Genomic DNA, 10492 nt, shown 5'->3' with positions numbered 1-10492 from the left:
TGGCCTGGAGAAAGATAGAGAAAACAGAAGAGTAGAGATTGACTTATCGACCATTCAAAGAAAAGCAGTGTGTGCAATATGCCTGTGCACACTAGAGACTATTGAATACAGTCGTCTTTGATCCTTATAGCGTGCAGTGAAATGCTGTGATGGGATGAGATCGTGTCACCTTCGTATCTCCAACACATTTTCATAATATTGGATTATTCTGTAGGCCCCTATTTGCAATCCGGAGCGAACATCAGAGCAGGCCGTCGCCTCCCTGAGGGCCGAAGCTACATTCTGAAAATGGTCCCTCCCTCCTCAGCCGTTTCCTCACAGTCACACGCTGCACTATTCTGCAATAAGAAAATCCAGACTTGCTTTTATACATTATTAAATATAACATGCTGTGGCTTGGCTCATATTGACTTGATGAGGTGCATTAATGTTACCCGACACGATCAATGTAATTGTAACAGGGTTGCACTGAGAATTGTAACAATTATGGCAGCAGATCACCAAGTTCATCTCCAGCATGTTGGCAAAACTAAATTAAACTTAAGGAATCAGACTATGCAGTCAACCGGGACCGCTTTTCCTGGTGCTCTCAGGGCTCTCACTCACACACCCCCCCCCCCCCCCCCCTGATGGAGTAGGTGGAAGACTTTATGGCTGGAACGAACACTCCCTCCACTATCTCGCCCTTCAGCCCCTTACTGTGAACAATTGTCAATGTACGTCCTTTACAATTGTCCACGCAGAGGGTTGAAAGTCATGTGATGTCACAAACGTTTCTTCATGTTCGAATTTGTCCAACATTTGAGGTTTCTAAACGTTATGTATTATATTCTTACACAACCGTGATCTTTAACCAATCCTAACCACAAAGGTGCTACGCAAAGATACCCTATTATTTATTATCTGTTGCTGCCATTGGACGTAACACAGGCTGGTGTCCTTGAATCCTTCAAACTCAGCACTTGCAAAATGATTATAAAACCTGTAGTGGTAACTTCAAAACTCCGTCAACTCTGACCTCCATATTCTCAGGAAGATTCTGCTATGTGATGAAAAGCTCCAGAACAGCTGCTAAAATTGGACCTTCAAGAGGCCGAGGAGAAACTTTGACAGTCAACTTTTAGCCCAAGTGGATGCGAGGGAAAGCTTCAGAAGAATCACTAAACAGACGCGGTGATGAGATTAGGTTTATTCACTCTATTTCTGAAATTGTACCTGAGGACCAGAAATGCAAATACTGTTTTCATGAGGCAGATCCCACAGCAGGGCTGAAGTGAAAACAACCTGTTACATGAAACAAGCCTCATACATTTACACATTGATAGCGGGTCAGCGAGTAGAAAGTAAATCTAAAAATGAATTAAAGTGGAGAGAGCAGCTTACAGTATTCCGATGGGGCAGAGATGACTACCATCAAGAAGCAGACCTCTAAAAGCTTTGTTGGAAATGCAGTAAGGTGTGGATGTTGCAGAGGTCTTTCGTCCGCATGTTTAATTCATAACTGTTTTCCTTCTTTCTGATCGGAAACATGAAAGAGAGTTTCGCCCCGAGAAAAAAACAAAATGGCTGAACTCATCAATACCCCGACTTTCCCGCCTATTCAGCATGTACCCGCAGCAGCAACGGAGACCAGCACTTCACTCTGCATGTGACAGACTGATAAAGTACCAGCAAGACAGTTTGTATGTTTTCTAATATTCAATCCACTTCATTCATGTCAATGAGAAATATCTAAATATCACAAACCTCTCTTTTTATAGTGCAATACACGTATGCTTTATAATGCTCATTCTAGTATCCATTCTTTTAAATGTTAAAATGTGTTGGTAATTTAATGCAATGATCTCTGACTCTCCCTAAATAATCTGGATGGTTGCCTTTATCTGAACTGCCGCGCACGAGGCTTCTCTTTGTATCCAACGTGAACACTGCAGGTGTGTGGTGATGCAACAGCTCCTTCTCATCCCACTGATTTCACATATCCGGCTTTAAATATCGCTTTCTCTCAAACTACCCTCACACCATTTCAATCAACTCTGGATTTTTTTAATGATTTATTTTACACAATCAGGGACATTTTGCGAGGCATTTGGTTGATTGTAATGAAGGCTTTCTCCTTTTATATGGTGACACCCGATGCCGTTCCCCACTGATCCGTCATTCGCCGTGAGCTCCAGATACCTGGTGGCAGCAGATCAATGGAGCCAACTGGGAACACCTGGGCCCAGTTTGCCCAGTCTAAAGCGCTGGCTGCTATCAGCAGGCTTTCTTCTGGCCGCTTTAATGTTACAAGTAGCCAAACCATTCTTAAAAGTCTGTAAATGTTTCATGAGACGTGGAAAAACGAGTCTTTGGGAATTGGTGAAAAGTGAAGATGAGGCTTCAAATCCGTCAGTCGGGCCCTTCTCAGAGTTTTGTCATAGTAGTCACAAGAGACACGTTAGATTAAGGTCCTAAATTGGTCAAATCTGAAATTATTTAAATCTAGTCTGAGTCTGTCAGAGTAAATCAAGTCAAAACAAGTCAAGCTTTGGGATTCAGTTCCCTGAATGTTTACAGTCTGTAGCTCCACCATTATGGAACATACATACAGATCAACATTACCAGGAAAAGACAAAAAAAAGGATTAAAAACAAGATCCAGATTCAAAGATCCTTGTCCGTGATAACAGCAGTTATGAGGTAACCTTTTGAACCCTTTTGCACAGCAATCAACAGAGGCCTGCAGCGAGCGAGGAAGACAAAAACCCGGCTTTAGCCCTCCATCCTATCGGATTGCTCTGAAATATCGCTTTCATTACGGGCTATTAGCCCGGCTGAGCCAAAGTGCAAACTTCTCAGTCGATTCATCTCATAGCCAGCCCGCATCTCCAGCCGGAGTTGGCCTCCATGTGTGTGTCTGGCTGCTACAGTGAAGTCATTAAAAGTTAATCAGAGATGCACCATTGCAGCAGAGTGGGGAAGAATTGCCTCTGTCAGTGGCTCCGGGCACAGGAAATCATACCAAAGAGAGAGAGGGAGGGAAAGGCAGTAATAGAGACAGAAAAACACCAAGACGCAGACAGGCTGAAAGAGACAGAGAGAGAGAGAGAGAGACTTAGATTTTCATCCCAATGAACCATCACTTCCTTGTCTCAACCGATGCCCTCCGAATCCCAACATCTGTCCCACCAAAACCAAGCCTCATTATGGCAGCCCTCAACTAACCCCACCCCACCGCCATTGCACACACACACACACGGGCGGTCACATCCCGTCAAAACGCGGGGTGATAGTGGGAAAGTGTGCCCCACTGTAGTTGTCACATCAGATCTACAGCACGACGGCCGAAGGCATATGCAAACGCCGTGTATATGTGTGTGTGTGTGCACTTATCTGTGTGCGTGTGTGGCTGCTGGTGGTGGTGGTGGTGGGGGGGATCTAGGTCTGGGGCTGTGCCTGAGGGCCTCGCCTGCGCTACAAAAGACTCCACTCAACTCCGGTTAGTCCCCCTCACTAGCACATCAGCACTGACGGACTGCACGCACACAAAAACACACACTGCACTTTAGCTATAGCCTCTCTGATTAAGCAACACCCCCCCAACTCCCCCCCCTCTGATGAAAAGCGCGGACAGGAAGCCGTGGTTTCGCCACCGTGTATCGTTTCAGAGCACGGTGGAGATTAAGAGTCATCTCCGCATTAGTCGCCGCGTTACGTGCTGCTTTTTTACTCACAAACACATTGGAAACTGGTGATTGATGATGGTTGATTAATGGTAAAATGAATGTATTTAACGGCGTGACTGCGTGCGTGTGTGTGTGTGTGTGTGTGTGTGTGTGCTGCGTGCTATCACTCTCTTGCTGGGGGTGACAGGTTGGTTGGGGACTAATGCGGTGCGACGGAACTGAATGTGGCCTCGAGCAAAGCAGCTGCCTGCAGCCAGTCCTCATCTGAGCTGTCAGACACACACACACAAACCAGAACCCATTCCGATGGGTGGTAAGTTTGGGATCCACACACACACACAATTGTAAACACACTCAAGAGCATTATAACCCCCGTCGCGCCCACTTTTCTGCTCGCGTGGCTTGCAGACAGTAATGGCGGTGCCTGGATGAGGTGGTGGGCGCGCTGGGTTCGGTCTGACTCAACACTCGTCTGTTGGTTTCCAAGGGAACCACACAACTCATTTTTTTGTGTTAACTATTATCATTAGCATAAAGGTTATGCGTGTCCCTTTCTAGGACTACGGGAGCGTAAGCCGGCGAGTGCATAGCGGCGGTGACGCTGTTTTCCCCCCGATGAAGGCCTCATTATATGCTGATAAAAACTCAATCATCGTCCTGTGATTATAAACATTACATTTCTGCCAAGACACCTTCCCACACACAATGCACTGCACCTTTTTAAATGACTCCTTACTGACTGTTACTGAGTAACCACGACAAATAATGAATAATGCGGATGACCTTTCAAAGTAAGCAGTGGATGTTTTGTTACATTTTCGAGTGTTTGATAAGATGATTTTCACTGGTTTGTACAAAGGAGACAAAATGATTTAATCATTCACGACAAAAGCAGCAGGAAAAGATTAAAGTCTTGAAACAAACAACGTAATTCTAAGTGTGATTCAACACTATAAAACACTGTACAATTGGTGCAGTAGAAATGACGGTACGACAAATGATACAAAATGGTACAGTGCAACACAAATGTGCCAAAATGATATTGTGTTGTATAATTTAACTGAATATGATAGTGTAACATGAATAGATGACACAATACCATTCAATAATAATTTCCCTTCAGAAGGGAATTAATATTACGGCTCTCTGCCGTTAGACTCATTTATACTTTAGGAAAACACATTCTGTTCTGTTCAAATGAATCCGAGAGGAGCAAATGCTCAAGTGATGACGCCAATGTCGATAATGCATCACAAACATAATTAAAATGTGTTATGATATGTTTATTGAGCTGTATACTTACACACACAAGCACTCATAAATATTCCTTATGCTTTATAGAAATAGCCTTTACAAAGCATTTTATAACCTCTTAATATATAATACCAAGTATCAAAATACTTCATAATGAATTTGTGATAACTGTTATAATTTCCATTTTTGTTAAATATAATGATCACTTGTACTACACAATGTGCTTTAAATAAAGTGAAACAATATCAGTAAATCTAATTTGATTTGATTTAAACAACAAAATAGATCACTAGGAATTAGAGATATGGCAATTTTAATGAACTATGATCCTTAAAATATGCAGTATAACAATGTATAACGTGTTAACAGACATGGGTACCCTGCAACATTGCCTTAAAACGTTGCCCGTGGCCGCCGGTACCCTCTCCTCTCTTAGCTTAGATTCTGTGCTTCTGGTCGACCTATATTCAGCCCCTGAGGGACTCCAGTGATTATACTAATCTCTCCAGAAATCCACCATTCTTCTCTGCGGGCCATCAAAAGTTGGCAGCAGTCTGCGTTGTATAACAAAGCAGGGTTTCTTCAGATGTTAGCCATGGAGTATGGGACTTTTTAAATTTATTTTATTTATATTTGATTACGCCTGACTAAAGATCAACATTTTCAGGATGCTACGAGCAAACTTTCAATCAGATTAAAAGAATGTTAATCTTTTAGAAAACATTTTATTTCACCTTTATTTCAGCTCCATTTTTGATCTGATGTTCACAGTGCTTGGGTTTGGATAAAAATGAGGTAGAAAATGAGATATTTATTTATGTTGTGATCAACTGACCTTCACTTTACCCTCGCCGCCCTCACACAGACGACACCCAAACTTCTTTAAAAGAAATTGTGACATCTTCACACTACGAATTGCTATCGTAGTCTTTTATTGTCTGTAATCTAGGGGGGGCAAGTCTTCCACTTTATTGGGGCTGACGTTCAACTACCCCCATGTTTACATCAGGGCCAGGGTGGTTGCCATGGTGACGGAGTGCCCCTCTTAACTGGTGCACTCAGGAATAATGCATTGTTGAACATTGCCTGAGGCTACGCACAAACACACACACACACACACACATACACACACATTAATCCTTAACATCTGCTATAGCGTATGTGTGTGTGTGTGTGTCTGTGCATGTGCGTGTCTGTGAACGTGAATAAAATGCACATCAGTGCTTCCCCCGGCAAGTTCATTGATAATCAGAGTTAAGGTGGACTCCATTAGGTTCATTGGTATTTGCCTACAGCATTATGTACAGATACTGTACTGTGTAACTGTGTGCGTGTGTGTGTGTGTGTGTGTGTGTGTTTAATGGTCAAAGCCATGGAGGGGGTGAGTTGGGACTGACATGTGTGAGCCTTTTCCCTACTACTGGTGCTCCCTCTAGTGGCTGGTGACCCTCCCTGCTCGTACAATCACACAACGACACAGGAGGGAAAAAATCCTGAGAGATGATGAAGGAGTGATGAGAATGACAGATAATCGGTGGCCATTTCAAACGTATCTTCACATTCACAGTGGTGATCGTACTTTCAGAAGCTATGGATTCACAAGGGGACAAAGGAAAAGCTTCCTCTGGTGAAGATCCAGCTGCTGACTGGCAGTTCGGAGAAGATCTCAAATATGGGCTTATTCAGGAGTCCAGACAGATCCAGTAGGGAATCAGGTTCTCATCCTGAGGCGTTGTGCCTGCAATAATTACACTGCTCTGGAAATACGTTCATAAGGGAATCAGAGCCCAGCGACATGAAGCACCAGGCTGTGTGGCCAGGCTCCGAGGCCAGGACGCCATTAGGAAGTTTTAGGTTTCTCCTTTTCTGAGGCGACAAAGTTTCTCTCCACTGACTGACGACTTGGAACGAAAGCTACTTAAAGCAGAGAGAGATGTTTTGAAAGTATAATTGGGGCCTTCCTGTTGAGGTGTGAATGTCTGAGTTGAGGTAATTAAAAACTATAGTTTATTTCATCTGGCGGAATCAGACAAACAGCAGAATAGGATTTCTGCAAAACAAAGGTAATCACTGCTTGAAATTTGCAAGAAAGCAGACATCTCCTGCACGTCTATACCTAGTTGATACATTCCTTCCTTCCAGGCTCCTAGAATCCACAAATCTATTTTCTTTTGTGTGCTGTTATTGCTTTGCCAACATTAGCTTGCTCCTTTCATGGCTGTGAACCTTGTTTAAATTTGAATGTGAATTAGAATTTTAGAGGATAAATGAGGGAGGGGATGAGGGATGATGGAGAAAGAAAGTGGGGAAGAAAGAGAGAGAGAGAGAGAGAGAGAGAGGTTGTCAGTTGCCTGTCTGTGTTTAATGGAGGTCCCCGGTGTCGCCCTCAGGCTCCTTCACTTCACAATTAATGGTGGATCTCTCTGGGGAAAGCTGTGCTTCTCAATAACACACACACACACACACACACACACACACACACACACACACACACACACACACACACACACACACACACACACACACACACTCCTACAGCAACAACAAGCCTTCTGGTTGGGCTGAACTCTGCACCGGGCCGCTGCCTCGACGTGAGCCCCATCTCAGAGTCAGTGCCGTGGGTCCTGAGCGGCGCCGGCTGTCGGTTTGCCCAGACGCACCGGCCCGCTTTGTGCCAGCACCACCAGAGCTCCACACAGATGGGGGGTGCAGGTGGGGGGGGCGACGGTGGTGGAGGATGGCATCGAGATGAGAGAGTAAAGGAAGTAGAAGGAAGGAGCGGACGGCTTTTTCCTCAGAACTCAGGGTTGATTATATCTCCGCTCTGATCTGTCCGCTTTGGTTTTACTCCCAGATCTGCAGCAGAGCAGCTCCCGGTGTGGCTTCTTGTGTGTGTGTGTGTGTGTGTGTGTGTGTGTGTGTGTGTGTGTGTGTGTGTGTGTGTGTGTGTGTGTGTGTGTGTGTGAGAGTCAGTCGGTGTTTGTGTGCTTATATATTTAAACACCAAAAACCTTTTCATACGATATAACAGGGAGATGCTTTTGCAGAGTTAATACATCCTCCATGTAAATATTCTTGAACTTCCACCAATTAAGGACAGTTGGTTTAACAAGAGGATGACACAAACTTTGAGTGAACAAGAAGATAAATCACGCCCACAGATGCCATTCTTGTCACCTCTGTTTGTTCGATAGAGTTTTATTCCTTGACTCTGCAAACAATCCCTCAGGACCTTAACGCTCTGTTAGTGTTAAGCTTTGGCAAAAATGGTTGAAATTGTAGATCAAATTCATCACCATAATTGACTACTAGGCCTTGGGTGGAAACTGTCAACCAACTTGCATCAACAACTATTTTTCAGACATTCTGTTTACAGGGAAACTAAGATTATTTAATGAGGATATATAGGCCCATGCTTTGGTATTTCTGTTACATATTGGTTGACATATGCTGTTAATGGGGATACTTCTGTGAGATAATATTGGCTAATATACGGCCCCACCAACGTCTGGTTATAAAATATATGACTCATAGTATCGTGACACAGTTATGATTTGTAATCTTTTTTCTTTGAAGCAAAGTAAAGCGTATTGAACCATGTGGTTTGAATCAAGATTAACATTAAAATCCAATATAGCAGGTACTTTTTAAGAATAACATATTAGAGCATTAGATTAGAGTATAAGTGAAATTTACAATTCAATAATCAATGAGATTAGAAGTAGTGTATAATATGATTGTTAGAATCAGACCACTAAAGTTAGGTGTAAAATGTATACAGAGTTTAGTATTAGGTTGGTTTCCTTGTTGCTAGGTTCAAATACTGTATGTGGATTGAGGTTGAATTCAGACCTATAATCCACGGTGATTCAAGTTATGTTATAAGTATAATGTAAGGATTAGCAGAAAAGCACTTTTTTAGTTTTAAAATCAGTAAATTAAAATTAGAATTTGATTTGTGATTGTGTGGTTAATCTTAATTTAGATCTCAATGTTCATTATCAAGATTTAATCCATTCATCGGAATCATAACTCGGATGAGTCGCTCCGGATGCATCGGCTTCCCGTTTCCTGCGACGTCTCCGACCCGTGGAAGTCGAGCACACACGGCGGCCTCTGATTGGTGGGCTGCTGCTGTTCACCTGGACACCGCCGCGTTTCTCAATCTGCATATTCATCAGATGGCTCATGAATATTGATGAGTTGGCTGCGGGCGCAGTGGGTGCCCAGTGGCTGCAGGGCATTGTGGGAAATTAGCACCATCACTAATTGTGATCCGCTGCCCCGCGAGTCTGTCAATCAAAATCAGGAAGGATGATATACTTTTGGGGCACCTGTAGCTCCGAATATGTATGCATGAAGAGACCGAGGGAGACCTAGAGAGAGCATAAAGAGTGGATGTGCGTGTTTGTGTGTGTGCCGACATTGAGGGCCACAAGAGCACCGCGTTGCCATGGTAACCTCTACCATCAGAGCACATGAGGCTAAGGCCTCAGGATCTCAGAGAGCGATGGAGTGAGACAGAGAAAGGAAATGAGTCGAGATCTTAGATATCAATCTGTCCTCATCCATCGGGCCGACGACCTGTTACAAAAATGCAAATATGTGGGCCATCTGATGTATGGAGGGAAACCATATTTCCCGTATTCGGCCGATCAATGTCATTCTCCTTCGTCAACGAAGGTATCTTCTTTTCCTTTGCTAAACAAAACCTTCCTGTGTGTTGCTGTGTGAACGCTCTTCAACACCTCCTTCTCAGATCAGCCTCACTCTTTACTAATGATTGCAGAGTTAAATCTACAACCATACTTTCATTTGGTGTTGATTTTGGCGTGTTGACAAAGGTGGTAGTGTCTCATTTTACTGCAGTATGGCAGTCCTGGTTCCTGATCTTCTCTGCCTTCTGACTCATCTTGTGGAGCAGTTTAAACACTCATTATCATGGCAGCAAGGAGGGAAGTCGCTCTCCTTACATATGTGTTTGTTATGTGATTATTAGATATTATAAGTTTATCTTGACATTATTTGATTCACATATTGAATGTTAAGCCTTGATAATAATCAGCCTGAGGCTGACTTGCCTGCATGATTGAAACACATTGTTGGATTTAATACGGAGAAAAATATTCACAAGCTTCAGACAGCAACCCGCTGTTGATAAGAACACTTAAGTGAAGACTAAGAAACACACTTAAATTACCATGTGATATTCCAACAAGTATTCAAAGGCCACGACGAAGAAAATACTTGCGTGGTATTTTCATACCTTGTGCATATACCGTGTTTCTCCATCTTCACTTTGTTCCTGCATGTGCAGACTACTGAACGCACAACTGTGATCAGATTGCATCACAGAACATCCTGAAAAAGACATAATCACATGCCAATGCAGTGAAAAACTACATGACATGTGTTAAAGAAGCTGAAATTGCAAGCCATCTTGCATTTCCACGACTTGATGTGACGCTTTCTGCACATCTCTGTGGGTGTGTTCAGGGACAAAGCGTTCAGTGTTATTTCACCACACTTTCATTTTATTTGAGTGGAAGTTTCCAGAACTGTGCGCTGATG

Source organism: Gasterosteus aculeatus, chromosome 18 (genome assembly GCF_964276395.1).
Source record: "Gasterosteus aculeatus chromosome 18, fGasAcu3.hap1.1, whole genome shotgun sequence".
Classification (NCBI taxonomy): Eukaryota; Metazoa; Chordata; class Actinopteri; order Perciformes; family Gasterosteidae; genus Gasterosteus; species Gasterosteus aculeatus.
The sequence above is the reverse complement of the archived record's forward strand: the minus strand, read 5'-3'. Positions refer to the sequence as shown.